This window comes from Galleria mellonella, unplaced genomic scaffold, assembly GCF_026898425.1.
Source record: "Galleria mellonella isolate WM207_F2 unplaced genomic scaffold, CSIRO_AGI_GalMel_v1 utg63, whole genome shotgun sequence".
NCBI lineage: Eukaryota > Metazoa > Arthropoda > Insecta > Lepidoptera > Pyralidae > Galleria > Galleria mellonella.
In genome coordinates this window covers 6,548,505-6,566,291 of record NW_026442130.1, presented here as the reverse complement: position 1 = coordinate 6,566,291, position 17,787 = coordinate 6,548,505, and the positions used below count along the sequence as shown (strand labels likewise).

General features: G+C 33.7%; 1 protein-coding gene across 4 annotated transcripts in view; it reads left to right on the top strand.

Moving 5' to 3' along the window:
• The first annotated feature begins 38 nt into the window (after positions 1 to 38).
• The window catches only part of LOC113521698 (semaphorin-1A), a 536,733-nt gene continuing 518,984 nt past the window's right edge, over positions 39 to 17,787 (top strand). For 2 of the 4 annotated variants that reach the window (XM_031910000.2, XM_031909999.2), the window contains exon 1: positions 39 to 387. The gene's annotated coding sequence lies outside the window, so the exon portion shown is untranslated. The remainder of the gene's footprint in view (positions 388 to 17,787) is intronic. The other 2 variants (XM_026907327.3, XM_026907326.3) reach the window with 1 other exon arrangement.

Sequence of the window (17,787 nt, the reverse complement as noted above, 5' to 3'; positions counted from 1 at the left end):
AAGTTCCAACGTTCTTATATGAATCCAAACGGACTAAACGTCAAAGTCAAAAAGTAAATATTGTGCTAAAAATGGCGGCGAAACAATAACAAAATCCACAAAAACATTAAATTGCAGTCTATCTCATGTATCTGATATGAAACGACAGAGTGTTCATTAATTCTCGTTAAATATTAATAAATATATAATTTGTTATAACATTAAATCTTTACTATTTCTAATGGATGTTGTATAAAACAAAAGTTTTGCGTATCCTTGCAGTGACTGATCAAAATATACATTATATTATTCGTGCTGAATTTATATTCTAATTTTGTAACTGTTAACGTGAGATTAAATAAATAGACTTGCGTATTTCGGTAAATTGTTGGAGAGAACCATCATCGAGTATGTACTTCTCTGAATTTAATGCATGCAAGTGGTAGACATGTTTGTGCATTATTATTGTTTATATTTTGTTTAGATAACTGTACATAGTTGTTGAGTTGCTTGCTGAAGCCTATATTTGTGATAGAATAAATTTTAGTACTAATTTCATTATATAATGCAGATATTGTTGACACTTTTCTGTCCACTTCATAAAAGATCTGGTGTGAATATACTTGTTTATATAAAATTAGATCTCTACAAATAGAATCAAAGTAGTTAATTTCACACTTATATAGCCTAATTAGTTTGCATGTAAATGTTACATTTTGTACACAGAATTTATAATTTGATTTACCATTTTATACAATTACCTATCATGTTATCAAGGATTAATAAATATGTTAAATTTTATGAAAGTTAATTATTACAATTCATTACTTTCTAGTAAGATGCAAAATTTTGTATTATATGTGAACTTTTTCAATTATTTGTAGGTATTGTTCAGTTAAAATGATATATTTGATAATGTGGTGTGTATGAAATTAGATGCAGTACCATAATGGTGCTATTGAGCTGATCTGATAGTAAGTAGAAAGTGGAAATTAAAATTTATAACACTGCATAATATACACTAGGGCAAATGAGATGTGGCGATATTTTGCATCTGAAACCATTGAAAAATTGGTAATTTGTGTTTTCTGACAATACAAGCACTAAAAGCTTATTTTTAAGTGTTTTATTTTATTTGACATTACTTGAATATTTTTGGAATATTGAGTATAAATCGCTCGCAATGCTACAGTAAATCTATATGATATTGTATAGCACATATAAAACAAATAATAATGCAGTCATATTGAGAATCTGCTCTGTTTTGAATTTAGGTGTCTTTTTAATTTGTTTTTTGTGTACCCAAATACTTTATAAATTCTTTGAATGTCCCTTATAGATTATTGTTTTTAGTACTTTTAAAATTATAAATTTTTGATAGGTTTTAAAATGGAAAATAAATAATAGACACCACATTTTTTTTATTTTAGTCTCTTTTTTTTATTTTCTTTTTTTAATAAAAAATTAAACAAAAAAAATGTATACATTTTACAGTACTTATCATTTATTTTTGGATATTGTTTATTTGTACCACCCTATTGTGGTCAAATTTCAAATTCTAGGATAGACTTAATAAGAAATAGTGAGTATTATGATTGACTTATCCTAGTCTACCTTTGAATGTCTAAGAAGCATTGTGAAGTGCCAGAGAGAAAAGTGAACTAATGAAAAATAATAAAATACAGGCATTACTTTACATTACAATTACTTTTACAATGATACATGTATTCACTAATATGTACAATAAATAAGGAGGATTTTGGTGTTTATTTCTACATACAACAAATTAGTGGTAATAACATGGGAATAATTGTATTAATGTTGTAGTAATGTAGAACTAGATGGTGTTGTTCTATTAATATAATCCGACTAATATTATAAATGTGAAAGTTTGTAAAAGTGTTTGATAAATATAGTTAGATAAACCAAATTTATAGAATATTTGTATAAGTTACTTTTTAATAGATATTAATCGAATTGTGTTCTGTAAAACAAGATTTCAATTATAAAACCTGTTAGTTTGATTTAAAAACTAAATTATTGATCTGTTTTGATTAAATTTCTATGGGACCAATCAATAAGTATATCCTTTCAGATAAAAAAAAAATTTTAAATCGGTTTTCAAGTGATGGAGTTATGCCGTAACAAACATATAAAAAAATATAATAGAAAAGGAGGTTCTTACCTCTCATTTTAAGTCATTTGAAAATGGATTGTTAACTCTGTCTACACTTGCAGTATAACCTGGCGAGGTGTACCAATATGTGATGGTTGGTGAAGCTTTTCTTTACAATAGAATGGTAACCCCGCCTGCGCTAACGGCAACAGGGAAATAATGCCGGATAATAGGTAAGAATGATGTCAGATTTTGAGAATTTGACATGTCGTCCACGTAAGGACTAACTTTAGAAGTCCTACATCTTTTTTCTTCGAGATTGGGTGTGAAATTACAGTGTACCGAGATATCCTTCTGTAGCCTTCAGGAATGGTAGGTGATATTATGGCCACTGGTATTGTACGAACGTCCATGGTGCTGTTCATATCTATAGATATGAACAGCACCATGGATCTTCGTGTACGATCGTTGATACTTCGGTCTATAGGTCATTAGCCAGTTTGTCATTCCAAGTTATGCAGAGAAGTTGTCTTTCTATTCCGCAATGTTTACTAGGTATCGTTAAATTATATCTTATGTATAACAAGTGTCGTCAATGGTTAAAAGATAAGTACTTTATACTAAGTATATGATTAAGATTATATAACGTTATATGAGTGTGACTTGAGGCATTCAAGATGTGAACATGGAGGAGAATGGAAAAAAGTAATGATTGAGGATGTCTTGAAAAGGGTGAATAAGGAAAGAACATTAATAAAAATAATAGAGATTAGAAGAGGTAAAATGCTGTGACAACTTATACGACATGACATTTTTTTAAGTAGTAAGAGCATATTAGAAGGAAAAATAGGGAGTAAAAGAGGAAGGAGAAGACAGAGAAATAACTACATGGGTCAGATAAAGGTAAAACGAAGTGTCTTGTTGTAAAGAGAGGTCAAAGATATGGCCTGGTATAGAGCTGGCTGGAAGAGAATGCATGAGTTATTTGCCCCGACAAAAGGAAACTCTTAAATGAGAAGACAGAATAGTCATCAAGACGTAGCTGCATCATCCAATACTAGCGGATAAAATGTTTGCCCCAATTACAAATTTGTTGAAATTTGGAGTTGGGGCAAAGATTTTGATTATTCTGACAATTTTAGTGTCATAACAATTGCTACATGAACGACGTTGCCAGTACAACAAGTATTTAAAATAACAAAAATGTCTTTTTTGCAGTATGTTATAATTATATAAAATAAAATGGTTGGTATTTCTTGTTACTGAAACTAATGAATGAAATAGTGTTAGAGGCGATATTAATACTAATTACTGTCATATGATGGTCCGTAAATTGAGTTTTATACAAGGTGCATTTAGGTGCATAGAATTTCCAATATCTGTGACATTGAAAAGCTTTCTGAAAAATTTTGCAATGTGAATTGCACTGACAAAATTCTGTGTTAAAGCCCGATGCTTTTCGTCGATGGTAGAGAACAAAGAAAACAATTGCAGCGATTGTAGTTCGAGCTGGTCGTGCGAATCGTATCGTGAACGTCCCGTGCTAGATACCTTAACATTACCACGTATGTAGATCTCTCTCTGCACTCTGTTCACCTTAACAAACAATACGTAGTCAGCAGGTCAGGCTTCATTGGACACGTGCAATGCTTCATTCGATGACCTATTTTCGTACATTCGCTTCGTTTTTATTTGCTTTTATTCAGAAAACGTTTTTTCTAGTGTATATTCCTCAATGGTACCAGTCTTTTGTTACCGTAATTGGGTATTCTCTGTCTACTAGCTTTTATGTTATTAGATGTCGCGGGTTATTTAACATATGTACTGTCCGCTTTATTGTTGTTGGCAGACCATTTTGCGATGTTAGTTCAGAGTGCCTCCCTAATAGTTTTCTATAAACATTGACGTTTTTTTTTTTCCATCCAGCAAATATTTATCTATTTATATTATAAAGAAAATTGTAAAGAGAAGCTTTTGCATTTAAATCTCAGCAATGAAGTGACAGAATTTATTAAGAAAGTGGCATCCTTAATTAGGATTAACAGAAAAATGTGACCTTTTCAATTCATGAAAAAAGTATTTCTTTTCAAGTAGGTCTCCAAATATTCTGATGCTTAATTGCCAATTAATTCTTGCCCTTATTTCACTTTACACAGGGAATGCTTTTAAGTTGCAAACTTCGCAAGGTAACTAGATCAACTCACGTATCCGCGGGGTGTCACATCAAACAATTAAGAGTTTATCTCAAAGTTAGGTGCACGACGGCGATATATTGCAGACTTGATTACTTTTTTCCGCTCCGAACTAATAAAAGTTGACCAGGAAACTGGGATCTTGCAAGTTTCATTTTTAATTGAAACACTTGAGCCTTCGTAGGCAGTAAGTATTAAACCTATCTTTACAGTGTCATAAGTTTAACTACTTTATTCCATTACTCTTAGCTGCTAAGAGGAATGGGTATATCTATTTCTCTTACTAAGTTATGAAGACATAAGATGTTAGGGGAGAGCCTAAGTAGATAGGTATTTATATAGATACTTTAATGTCTATATACCTAGTAAGTATTTTTTTTTATACAACTTAGAATGGCAAACATAATAATGCGTCCGAGTTTTTTTTATTCTCAGCTGCAACTAAGGGTAAAAAAACAACTATTACAATTAGATTAACCATGCAGCTGTGCCTGTGATTTTGTTTAAGCTTGGGGATCTTAATAAGATGATAGCTATAATTGTTGAAAGACTTAAAGCTATTGTTAAAAAATATATATTCATACGATTGTTAATTGCTATCATAGTCTTTCAGTTTTGTGGTTTGTTAAAAATGTTGTCACTGGATAGTTAACTGGAAGTTTGTAGATATTTTTTTTTTGTGTAGACTACCTTAAAATCTACGACTTTAATAATAGAAAAATGAAAAAGAGAGTTTTTATTGTGATGGAGTTTATGAAATGCATTTACCTCAAGTCTTTATAGCCCTCTGGTATTTTAATTTTATTCAGATATACGGTTATATAGGCCACCTCTTCCTTTCCCGTGGGTGTCATAAGAAACGACTAAGGGAACTTAATGGTCGAGGGATGGGCAGCAGAATCCCTCTTAAGTCATCACCAAAAGGCTAACTGCGGTTGCCAACCCACTTGCCAAGTGTGGCAACTACTAGTAAAATCCCCCATATGAAGGAGGCCTATATTCAGCAGTGGACAGTTAATTGCTAATATGATGATGATGATACGGCTATACGTATTTATGAGTATGTTATGTTTTTCAATAATACTAGTAAATAAGTATCTTCTTGCACCAGACTGTTTGATTTCTCGTATCTTGAACATCAATAATGGAGCGTAAGACAAAAGTTAGCTTCGGGCAAGTTATCAATTGTATCTACGAAGTTAAGGGGCAAGAGTTTTTCATTCATTTATTGCACGCAGACCGAAAGGAAATGCTTAATGGTTATTCTCTTGGTCGGATTTGATATAAAAGCTGAACTTTGTCGCTATGACAGAGACTCTTTGCGGCTTTTATTTGTTCTATACTCTGCAATTTTTGCTAGTAAGTCTGGAATGTTGAAAATGAGTTTGAATTTGTAAAATTATTGTGATGAAACGTTTTGTTTTGTTGGATTTATGTTTGAGGAATTCAAATATTCAGATTTTTATGACTATGATACCGGAGAGACAGAGAGAGAAAGAGAGAGAGAGAGAGAGAGATCGTCGTCTTTGTCGACATACGTTGTCCCAATAATTTAAAGCAATTGAGTAAATTCAAATTTGGTTCAGTCACAAGAATAAATTTAAGTATTATTGAGTATTCAATTGTTGTCGAAACCAAATTAATTGAGTATGTTCATATCGAAATTTCATAACGTTTACATTATCTGCTAATTTCCAAAAAACATATTTTAATATTTCTGAATAATTATTTCGCAATATCTTATGCTTATTTGCCGTGGTATAAAAAAAATCTAGTACGATTAAGGATTTGAAGTGAAGAAAACAAGAATTTATAATTTTGACAGAATAACAGTAAATAGAGTTAGCTAAGATAGTATACTATACATATACACTTTCAATTAAAGTATGCCGTTATAATTCTTTTTTCGCATGCACATAAAAAAGTAAATGTTCGACTTGCAAATATCCGCATTCTGCAGCCGGCAATGAGATTGGTTCGGAACACCAAAGTTTCCATTGTTAGTCTAAATGATTCCGATTAGTTTCCTGTGAGAAGTCGTTAGTTTGAATACTCAGTTCATTTGTTGATGTACTTTGTAGTACTACTTGCTGGTTAAGAGGCTTGTGTTTTTCGCGATGTATTTTTAGATTTTTCGGGATAGTTCAACTGTATCAGCATCTTACGCATTAGTCGTTTTTGAATGGACTGTAATGATTATTTGTTTACAAATTAAACGGTTGTTATCAGGATTTTTTAGGTTTGTTTTTTTACATAAGTTATTTCTTATAATTAATTTAGTCCCTTTTAACGATTAGTTCCTCAATTTGCACGGGAAATACTGATTAGTAGAAAACAAAAATTAAAAATATTTTTAGGGTTCAGCGCCTCAAAACAAAATAACGGAACATTTATAGGATTATTTGTTGTCAGTCTATCTGTTTATCTGTCAAAATTCGTTTTCTCAGGAACGCCTGGAGGTATCAATCTGAAATTAATAATAAATATTGAGTTTTTGAAATTAATGTCAAATTGAGTCTGCAATCCTTTGAAGCTATAAAAATCAAACTACTAATTCAATAACGCAATAAAAGATACGATAGTTTATAACGTATATTTTGACATTTGCAAGGAAATTAAAATCTGTAACGTACTTTTTGTTGACCTATAATCTTGAAATTTGTTAAGAAGTATTGTCACACAGCAAAAGTAACGGAAAAAATCCGAAAAATTGAAATTTAGAAATACACCACATATTTGTTGTAAATTGTACGGAACCTTCATTGTGCTAGTCCAACTCGCACTATTTTAAAATATCTGTAAAGTTTATAGTTCTAGTAGACTTTACACGATGCATAAAAACGATTAGATCTTAGGAAGAATGTTTAAAAGCAACCCTCGTGCAATAGCACATATATAGTAGTAAAGCGAAGGTGAATAATGAAAATAACTGGGGTTGTATTACATTCCTGTTTAAAGGCATCCCACCAGGTAACCGACAAGGGACAGTAACACCTCGTCCTCGTCCCTTTGTTATTTGCAGAATTTTAATAGAAAGGACTTGTTCCTGTGTACACTCATTCATGTGTTTTCAGCGAAAGCTATTTACCGGGATTCATGTTGCTATTATAATAATGGGCGAAATCATCTGCTGCGCGGCGTCAATGGGGCTGTTCGTGCTGTTGTTACAGAAAGCCGTGTTGATGGTTTAATTTGTTTCGTTGCCTTTCCTATTCACCCGGTCGTTATTATTTATAAGTCTATGTGTAGGTATGAATAAATAGAAACAGTATTACACGTCAGTACGTGGAAAGTACATGTGCTATCACAATAGAGATATTGTATAAAATATATAAATGTATACACATATGTTACCTGAAACTGTAATAAGTTGTCTGCATAGATATCTTTTTGTCACAATTTTCTCTATACATCAGCTACGCTTGTGTACTGTTTTGAAGGGCAATTTAGGATATTAGTCACAACGTTTGTAACATGCGAGCGATGTCTGAAAAAATTCAATGCCTCGGAAGAATGTGAAACATGTATATAATAAAACATATATTCGAGAATACAAAATTAAATCAGAGATATTTAAAAGTAAATATTTCGATCACTTCTATAGCGCAGTTATTTTTTTTAATAGATGATATTGGAATAATCTCTCCTTGCGCTATTGGTATACGTCGGCAAACTAAACCACAGTAGTAGGTACGTTGCTTTAAGTAAATGATGTCGTAAGTTTGATTCTCGGTAGGATCAATGTAAGAAATGAACTTTTCTAAATTGACTCAGGTCTAGAGTTCTTTGTTCTGCCACCATATTTTTGTTGCTTGGTTTTTTAACATATTGGATAGTCATGTTTGAAAAAATACTTCGTGCATAGTACAAGTTGAAATAATCTCAAGATATTTAACATTATTATAAACCTATGCGGTTTCTGAAAGCTAATAGAACATGTTTTCTGTAATATTGCATTTTATAATAATAATAATAATAAAAAAATAGAACAGTAGAGAATTCCAAAATAACCAGATAAGGAACAAGAATTGTGTAATATTGAGCAAAACGGTTTACGTTGCAAACGTAGTGACTCGTAGCGTGTGCTACAACGCTCAACTTTCGTAGCTACTACCGCTACGGTGCTACGAATGTTGAGCGTCGCTTTATTTACTATTGTTTAAAATAAACAATATTGCTTAATGTTGTGGAAGATGGTTTGTATTGTACAATGTTTGTATATATAATATGTTTTAGAAGGAAGGTCCTCGAGATAATTTTGTTTTAATTATATACAGCTTCTTAAGTACTTACATAGCGCTGTAAAAGTAGCATTACTATTCTTGAAGGTTGTTTCTGCAGTTCCTGTTTTCCAGTGCAAAGTCCGTTAATCCTGCTGTGCCTTACCTCTGCTCTGAATGTTAATATGAATCTTTACTAATATTATAAGTTTGAAAGTGGGTTTGTTTGTTACCTATAGCGCTTTAACTGTTTAACAATCGCTATGAAAATTGGTATTATTTTATGCAATTTAGAATAGTAAAACAAGCTGACGGTCCACCTGATACAAAGTGGTAACCGTCGCCTATGGGAGGGGGGGGGGAGGTAATTATTGTTAGTCGATCTCCACGTGGTCCCCCTTGGAAACAATCGTGTTGAATTAATCACAATGTGCTAACTGACCTCCCTTTTCATTCTCACCTATCATCTTTCACTGGTGCTTCGCAAGCGTATACCGTTAGCACAAGCAGAGTCACCATTCTATTATCATCCATAAAAAAAAACCGTCGCCTATAGGGAAGGGATTGTTAGTAAAGCGGACTACCAGTTCCATTACTAGCAATATACCTTGTTAGGTGTATCATCCGTCACTGGAGCCCCGTTAGCGTATATCGTAAGCGCAGGTGGACCATGGACATAGTGTCATGGACATAACAGAGTATGTTGTATCTTCCATGATACCCTTCATGCGTTGCCATTCCTGAATACTAAGGTGTTATGCTTCTGTATCCTGTAATTGGTATACACATACTATATGGGATAGAGAAGGATGTAAGCTACTTTTTACCCCGGTAAGTAAAAATGTCCCCATCACGCGGACGAAGTCACTGGTAAAAGTTAGTACTAATTTGATGTTAATCTTAGACATATATCACTAGATATTTTAATGGCCCGAGCCTAATTTACATTATGAAACTAGTTTCACATATAAACTTTTGATGTTGTAATGCATGAATTATTGTCATGAAACCAAAACAGTTTCGTGTCCCGCACGATTTTAATACTACTGACATGCAACTGTTTACATCGTGTAAATGCACCGTGGGCGTAGTTTTCAACCGACTTCAAAAAGAACGAGGTTCTCGATACGATTGTATTTTTTTTTATATTTGTTACCTCATAACTGCGTCAGTTATAAATAAAATTGAAATAATACTTTTTTTATCTAAAAGGATTGGATTATAAATTGGTAAATTTATCAGAATCGGTTATGTAGTTTATTTTGGAATGAAAATTTGTCACAAAGTCGGTTTTTGTTTGTGGAACATAATCTTTATCCAAAAATACCTATGATATTATCTAGATATATGTGTAACGGAAATTTTATGAACTTACTAGGTTTGTTGTTTCTGACTATTGTGTGTTTCGATTTCATCCAGAAGTCTTCTTTAAGGTGATTATCCAAAAAATAATAATAGTTATGTCTTTGTATCATAAAATTATTATGACTCTAGTTTCTTAGGTTTAAGGATTTTTGTTTCGTGAAATTATTTAATTTTAATTATAACTATATTCATATCTGATGACCTTTTCGGTTTTCACTTGAAACAGATAACTTCTTAAAATGTAATCCGGAATTTTTTTACTACTTTGATAAAATCACTCTAAAAACATAAAAAAAGTAGTGAACTTTTTTTTTTTATATCAAACACGAAACTTATGTACCGTGGTATAGCAGTAAATTTTTCATTTTAACCCACAACCTGAGTTAGTTTAGTTTTGTGTAGAACTATTGGGTTGATGCCCAACTTACATTACAATGTTTGCACGCTATGTACAATTTAAGTTGTTAGATTTTACGTACCGTGACGCGTTTTCGCCAATATTGCAACGTACCTAATTGCCTGTAACCGTTTTAATTAGCTCCAGCTGGACATTTTAATGGTAATGAACGAAGGATGTAGAGAGAGATAATATACCATTTGTATGCCAGAGAATGGTCGATGACTATCTATATTAGTACATAATGGAAATCGATTTACGAGACCCATGAAAATATCGATTTATGAGATGGATAGAATCGAACAAAACTTAATTGTCAAGATATTGTAACTATGTTGTATTATTGAATTTTATCCACGGCTTCGTCCGCGTGACCGGGATTTGTTTACTGACCGGGATAAAAAATAATCTATGTCCTTTTCCGTTTCATATATTATATATAGTACGTGTATATCAGAGGGAGACTATGTACAAAAGTCTGCCCTTCATACGCTTTCTGTTTGTACCTAATGATTAACTGGTAGGGAATGCCATATGGCATTAAGCTCGCCATTTGTACGAAGTTTTATTGTGCAATAAAAAATAAATAAATAAAAATCGTTTGCTTAGGCACCTCTGTCTCATTCGTGTTTCTACCGTTAAGCAGTTGTGTTGGTATGGCTGTGTTTCAGTTTGAAGGGTGAGATAGGGCAGTGAATTTACAGGGTACAGAGGAATAACACCTGAGTCCTCAGGAATAGCAACGCATGGGGGTATAATGGGAGAAACACTATACTGAAACAGTATACTTTGTTATGTCCATGCTACTTACTGTCTATAGGCGACGGTTATCTGTTTCCATCAGGTAGACCGTTAGCTTGTTTGCTATTCTAAGTTGCATAAAAAACAAATTTTATAGTGATAAGTTAAGTTGTTAAGTCGCTAAGAGGTAACAAACAAACTCAATTTCATATATATAATATTAGTAAGGCTATATAATGTAACTGGTTAATCTATAATTATTACTACGTATTCTAACACGTAACAAGACAATCATAGCAAGACCATCGATATGCTGTTGATTATTATTATCGATATTTTTTCTGAATTGTTTGTCGTATGTAAATTGATTGTATGTATTTAATATATATATATATATATATATATATATATATATATATATATATATATATATATATATATATATATATATATATATTTAATATAAGTAATTGTTGATGTATGTCTCATGAATTGTTTGTCGTATGTAAATTGTATGCGCGTTTTACTTCTGACCCCTTTAAAACATGGAATATGCTCTACTCGTATCTAGCATAATTAGACTTAATCTGTGTTAGAAAGAGATAGTAACTGTTCTGTACGTGTTTTTAAGGAATATGCTCTTCTCGTATCTAGTATATGGACTTAACCTATGTTAAAAAGAGATAGCAGTTGTTTTCTACTGTAAAAGAGTCGCGTATATTGAAATTGTGTTTCGATTTGACATGTTATTATGAACAGGTTTGTTCAGTAAAACAGTTTATTTTTATACTGGAAAAGGAACAGGTGCAACAGGTTCCTTATTTTACCAGTTTCAGATCGACTCTGAAACCCACTGTGCTCTTGTTATAGGCGACGGTTACCACCTTCCATCAAGTGAACTGTCAGCTTGTTTGCCATTCTTTCTTATTCTTTTTTTATATTACTGAGATGGCAAACAAGTGTATAGCCCACCTAATGGTAAACAGTTACCGTAGTCTATGAACGATTGCAATACTATGGGCATTACGCGCGCGTTGTCTACCTTAAAGGAACCTCTATCCCTTTTTTGAAGGACCCCATATTGTAGTTTCTTGCAAAAACAACAGGGAGCTCATTCCATAAACTGAACGTTTGTTGAAGGAAACATCTCTAAAATTGCGCTACGCGACTATCTAGGCTTTAAGGTATGGGAGTGAACTCATAGTCGATGACGAGCTGTACAATGGTAGAAGATGGCCACGGGTATCATCGACAATTCTCATAGCTCATCGTTGCACCAAGACGAAGAGTAGTTTCTAGGTGCTTCCGTTTATAAGTGACAGCAATACTCTATATGGGGCCGGATTTGCGATTTATAGAGCATCGCTCATCGTTGTTGACCAGGCGTAAAGTATTGCTTTGCCTTATTAAGCACACCGAAGTTTATGGATGCCAGCTTATCCTCGAGGTGGCAACAGAATTGTACGTTACTAGAGATGTTGATACCAAGGATCCCAATGCTTTTAGAGATGTTAAGGGAGGAATTCTGGAATTGTGGAGCCACATCAAATTATTTTTTTTAGCGGTGAAAGCGCAAGCTTGTGTCCTAGCAAGGTTAATCTGGACTAAGATTCTTTGTCCTTAGTCAGAAACCATGACAGTCCATTTACACAGGCTGTCAGTAAGTCCGTAGTAGGGCAATTTCAATGGAAGACCCTGATGCCAGACCTGGTCAAACGTCTTTGCAATATCAAGACTGACACCGCTGTCTCTCGAGGTCACCAGTTGAGCGACTATGGCGAAAGCTGCATTGGCGGGCATTCAACAAATCGAGATCCTCTAGGTATCTCAATAGCTGTGCATTAATTATACGCTTCATCATCTTAGACAGAAGGGAAGCGATCGTAAGAGGCCCGTGATATTCTCTATAGAATGTACCTATGTTCTTACCTATACAAAGGTGAAATTTACTCACTGATTAATCATTAAATATCAGAGGTTACTGAAATTAGCAAGTGGATTACTTTTGGGTTGAAGAAATCAGCTAAGGAAGGATTTCTTGAAATTCCCGGTACGGTTTTAATAAAAGCTGGAAGTACATAAAAAATTGTAGCTTTTTGCATGCTATTTTATATCAAATAACAATATTCTCTTAATTTTTTTTTCTAATTAAGTTGTTTTCTTGAACGAGAATCTCTAGTGAATTCTTGACGATGACTCCAACTAATCTAGCTTTTTTCTTATTTATTATTCGCCGCTGGTACTCCGTTAGTGTAATCTAATGCCGCAGCCTAGGTTACCATTTCACTGCATTCATTAAAAAAAGTTAAATAAATAGAACTTTTAGAAATAGGCCTTTCTAGCAACTTTGCATAAGTTAGCGCAGTTAAATTGTAAAAGTAGCTAGTTTGAACTTCACTAAAAGTTCAGTTTGAAGTGGTTTTTCAAGTAGCTTCTACTTTTTTCGCTAATAGCTTTGCTTGTAGTTCAATTTACATTCAGATTTTACAGAAAAAATGTTTTATTAAAATACATATAGAAAGTCACATCTATGTCTAATAAATAAAATATAGGCGTTATCTTTCTCGTGATCTTTCAGCCTTCCGAAGCTCTTGAAAAAAATAAGAGCTTCGGAAGGCTGGAAACAACATTACGAGGTTTGTCCGGAAAGTATGTATAAAAGTTTTTTAAAAATTTTATTTTACAATTATTCAGGTAAATCAATTTTATCCCCTTCAAAGTACTCCCCCTGTGACATAATGCACTTGTGCCAACGCCGTTTCCACTGTGAGAAGGCTCCTTGAAAGTCCTCTGGTTGTAGGTTTCTCAGCTGCCCCGTCGTAGCTTTTTTTATCTCATTTATGTCCCCCAAATGCCGCCCCCGAAGTACCAATTTGGTTTTTGGGAACAAGAAGAAGTCACATGGGGCCAAATCCGGCGAATAGGGGGGTGTTCGGTCACCGTAATGGAATTTTTACTCAAAAACTCACGGACAACAAGAGAGGTGTGGGCAGGGGCATTGTCGTGGTGAAGAATCCAACGCCCCTCTCGCGCCAATTCTGGACGAACTCGTGCCACACGAGCTTTGAGGCGTCTGAGCACATCGACGTAGAATTTTCCATCAACTGTCTGGCCTGAAGGGACGAATTCTTGATGGACAATCCCCCGAACATCGAAAAAAACAATCAACATTGTCTTGACATTTGAGCGGGATTTTCTTGATTTTTTTGTTCGTGGTTCCCCGGATGTCTTATCGAATTAGATCGGCAAAAATTTCACGGCCATTCTTGCCGAGTTTCGAGAGAAACTTGATTACGACGCGCTGCTCTTCAACGGAAGCGGGCTCCATGCCGACGGGGTTTCGTTAAGAGGTAACTTCACAGATGGCGTGACAAGCCAGTTCGCACCGCACGGCGGTCAGACCAGAACTGAAGCATTGTTAGGGACATAAGGAAGGGGTCCTGCGCTTACCTGGCCTCCCCACTCCTCTTTCTCGCATTCCAGAACACTTTTATACGAACTTTCCGGACAGACCTCGTAAGCAAGTATGGAATGTTGTGAAGAATATCGTTAATATCAATAAAACCAATTCTATAGCAACTGACCTACTTTTCGCTCAAAACAATCCTCAAGAAAGCATAAATAATATTAACCAATTCTTTGCTAACACTGGAAAGAAATTAGCAGAAACATCTTGCACTTCAAGTAAAGCAAATAGAAATATACATGAATCGGCTACCCTCTAGAATCTATTCCTTTGTACTGGTTGAAACTGATGAAGAGGTGGCTCGACTCATTGACTCTCTTCGCAATAACTGTGCAACTGGATGGGATGTTATTTCTGTAGGACTACTAAAAAAATATAAAGATATTATCATTCCACCGCTTACTCATATTTGTAACCTCAGCTTAAAATCCATAAAAGCCAATACATAAAATGGGAGATCGTAGTTATGTAAATAATTATAGACCAATTTCGATACTTACTTCCATGTCCAAAATTTTAGAACGTATTATAAATTCTAGATTGATAAGTTATCTTGTGTCTAAGAATATCTTATCTACGAACCAATTTGGTTTCAGAAAAAATGTTTGTGTGATGATGCCATTTATGAATTGGTTGATGCAGGTCTTAATGATAATAAAAAATGTTTAGCAATATACCTTGATTTGACTAAAGCATTTGATACCGTTTCGATACCTTTATTAGTTGATAAACTCGAATATATTGGTATACGAGATGCGCAACTATCCTTATTTAGATCCTACCTTATGGGTCGTTCTCAATGTGTAAAAATTGGTACTCTTACTAGTTTTTTTTTTTTTTTTTATACAACTTAGAATGGCAAACAAGCTGACGGCCCACCTGATGGAAAGTGGTAACCGTCGCCTATATACATTAGCAGTACCATGGACATAATAGAGTATACTGTTTCGCCAATGATACTCCCCATGCGTTGCCATTCCTGAGGACTCAGGTGTTATTCCTCTGTACCCAGTAAATTCAAGTAGTTCCTACCAGCTTGTTACTTATTGAGTTCCTCAGGGGAGCATACTGGGTCCAAGCTTATTTTTGATCTACATTAATAATTTGTGTGACCTGAAACTCGAATATGGTAGAATTTTATCTTCTGCAGATGATACTGTATTAGTGTTTACATCTAGTAACTGGTCCGGTGCCTTTGAGATAGGTCAGAAAGGATTTAACTGTGTTTGTGGGTGGTTTTATAATATTTTGTTGACAATTATTTATTCTATCAGTAGTTTTGAAGCAACAAAATGACTAATTTCGATCCTTTTATGATAAAGCGTAATCATCTTGTAATAAAAAATTACACTCATTACAAGTGCAAAACATCAGTTAAAAATTGGCTTCAAAAACAAAATTATGATAAAACAGAAGATCTTTTAAAACAGATAATCTAAGATACGAGTATATGAATATAAAACCAGTTACATACACGCACACGCACACAATCACACATGCACACATACACATATACATACATTGACACACACACCGAACGAGCTCATATACTCGTATACTCACACCTTCAGATACAAATACACATAAACGTACATTCATAAAACACATAACTCGTGTCACACTTTTTTTACTTATATTTTAATGCATTCTTATTAACTCTAGCATATAATTTGTTTTTGTTTTAAAGTTATACATATCGAAAGCTATCTTGTATACGCACTGTATCTGAATATTTTTTTTTATGTACTCACCATTACTTTTTTTGTGAAAGTTTTCATCTGTATAATTTGTACTGTTCGAGATGACTGGTGACTTGTAATTCAGGTTTAATACATATGTACTGTGTATGTAGTACAGGCACCAGCTCTCACAAATAATATTGTTAAAATGTTTTGCAAGTTATAGATATTAAGTCCTTAATTGTTTGTGGTGAGAAATAAATATAGATAGATAGATCGATCGATAGATAGATCCATCGACAGATAAATCCATCGACAGATCGATCGATCGATAGATAAATTGATCGGTCGATAGATCGGTCGACAGATCGGTCGATAAATCGGCCGACAGATCGGTCGATAAATTGGTCGACAGATCGGGCGATAGATCGGTCGACAGATCGGTCGACAGATCGGGCGATAAATCGGTCGACAGATCGGTCGATAGATTGGTCGATAGATCGGGCGATAAATCGGTCGACAGATCGGTCGATAGATCGGGCGATAAATCGGTCGACAGATCGGTCGATAGATCGGGCGATAGATCGGTCGACAGATCGGGCGATAAATCGGTCGACAGATCGGGCGATAAATCGGTCGACAGATCGGTCGATAGATCGGTCGACAGATCGGTCGATAAATCGGCCGACAGATCGGTCGATAAATTGGTCGACAGATCGGGCGATAAATCGGTCGACAGATCGGTCGATAGATCGGTCGACAGATCGGTCGATAGATCGGTAGATAAATCGGTAGATTGATCGATAGACAGATAGATCAGTAGACCAGTCGATCAATCAATCTTTGTTTATCATTTCGTCATGGAGAACTTTTGATTCCAAAACGTATCACTGTTGGCGTCAGGTAAGGACCTTAAGAGTAGTTTTTATTTTCTACATTTTATTGTCAATTTATAAAACAGTATCGATTGTTAAAAAATATTTATTAATAATCTTATCCTATTAATATTTATTTAATAATAATAATAATCTTTATTAATAATAATAATAAAAAAAATTTGAAAAATAACACAGGATAATAATCCCAAATATTTATAATGGTGGGATTGAAATAAAAAAGTATACCTATTATGTTTAATAATGAAGAATTTGTAGATATTACGGGTGGTGTTCATATTAGAATATTAATTATCGCTTGTCGGTCTGGATTATAAAAACTAATTTCTCTTGCTGTATACACATATTTGTTTGCAAAAGTCTTATTTAGATTGAGTTTATCGGTCAGTTAGTTCATCAACTAAATTACTCAGAAGTGTAGAATAATTTCGTGAAACATTAGATGTTTACTGTGTAGTTAGAAGATAAAATTAAATAATAGTAATAGTACGAATACAAATGTGAAAGTTTGAGAATATTTTGAGATGTTTAGCACTCATCATTATCATTATACCAGCCCTTAACTGTCCATTGCTAATGTCTGTATCAGTTTCAAAACAAAAGTGAAAACATAATTTGGAATGCTAAACAAGTTGATAGCTTACCCATTTTTTATTAGTTTATTTGTAATGGATAAATTCAAAAAATTACTTGACCGATTTTTAAAATTCTTTACCATAGGTAAAGAATTTTAAAA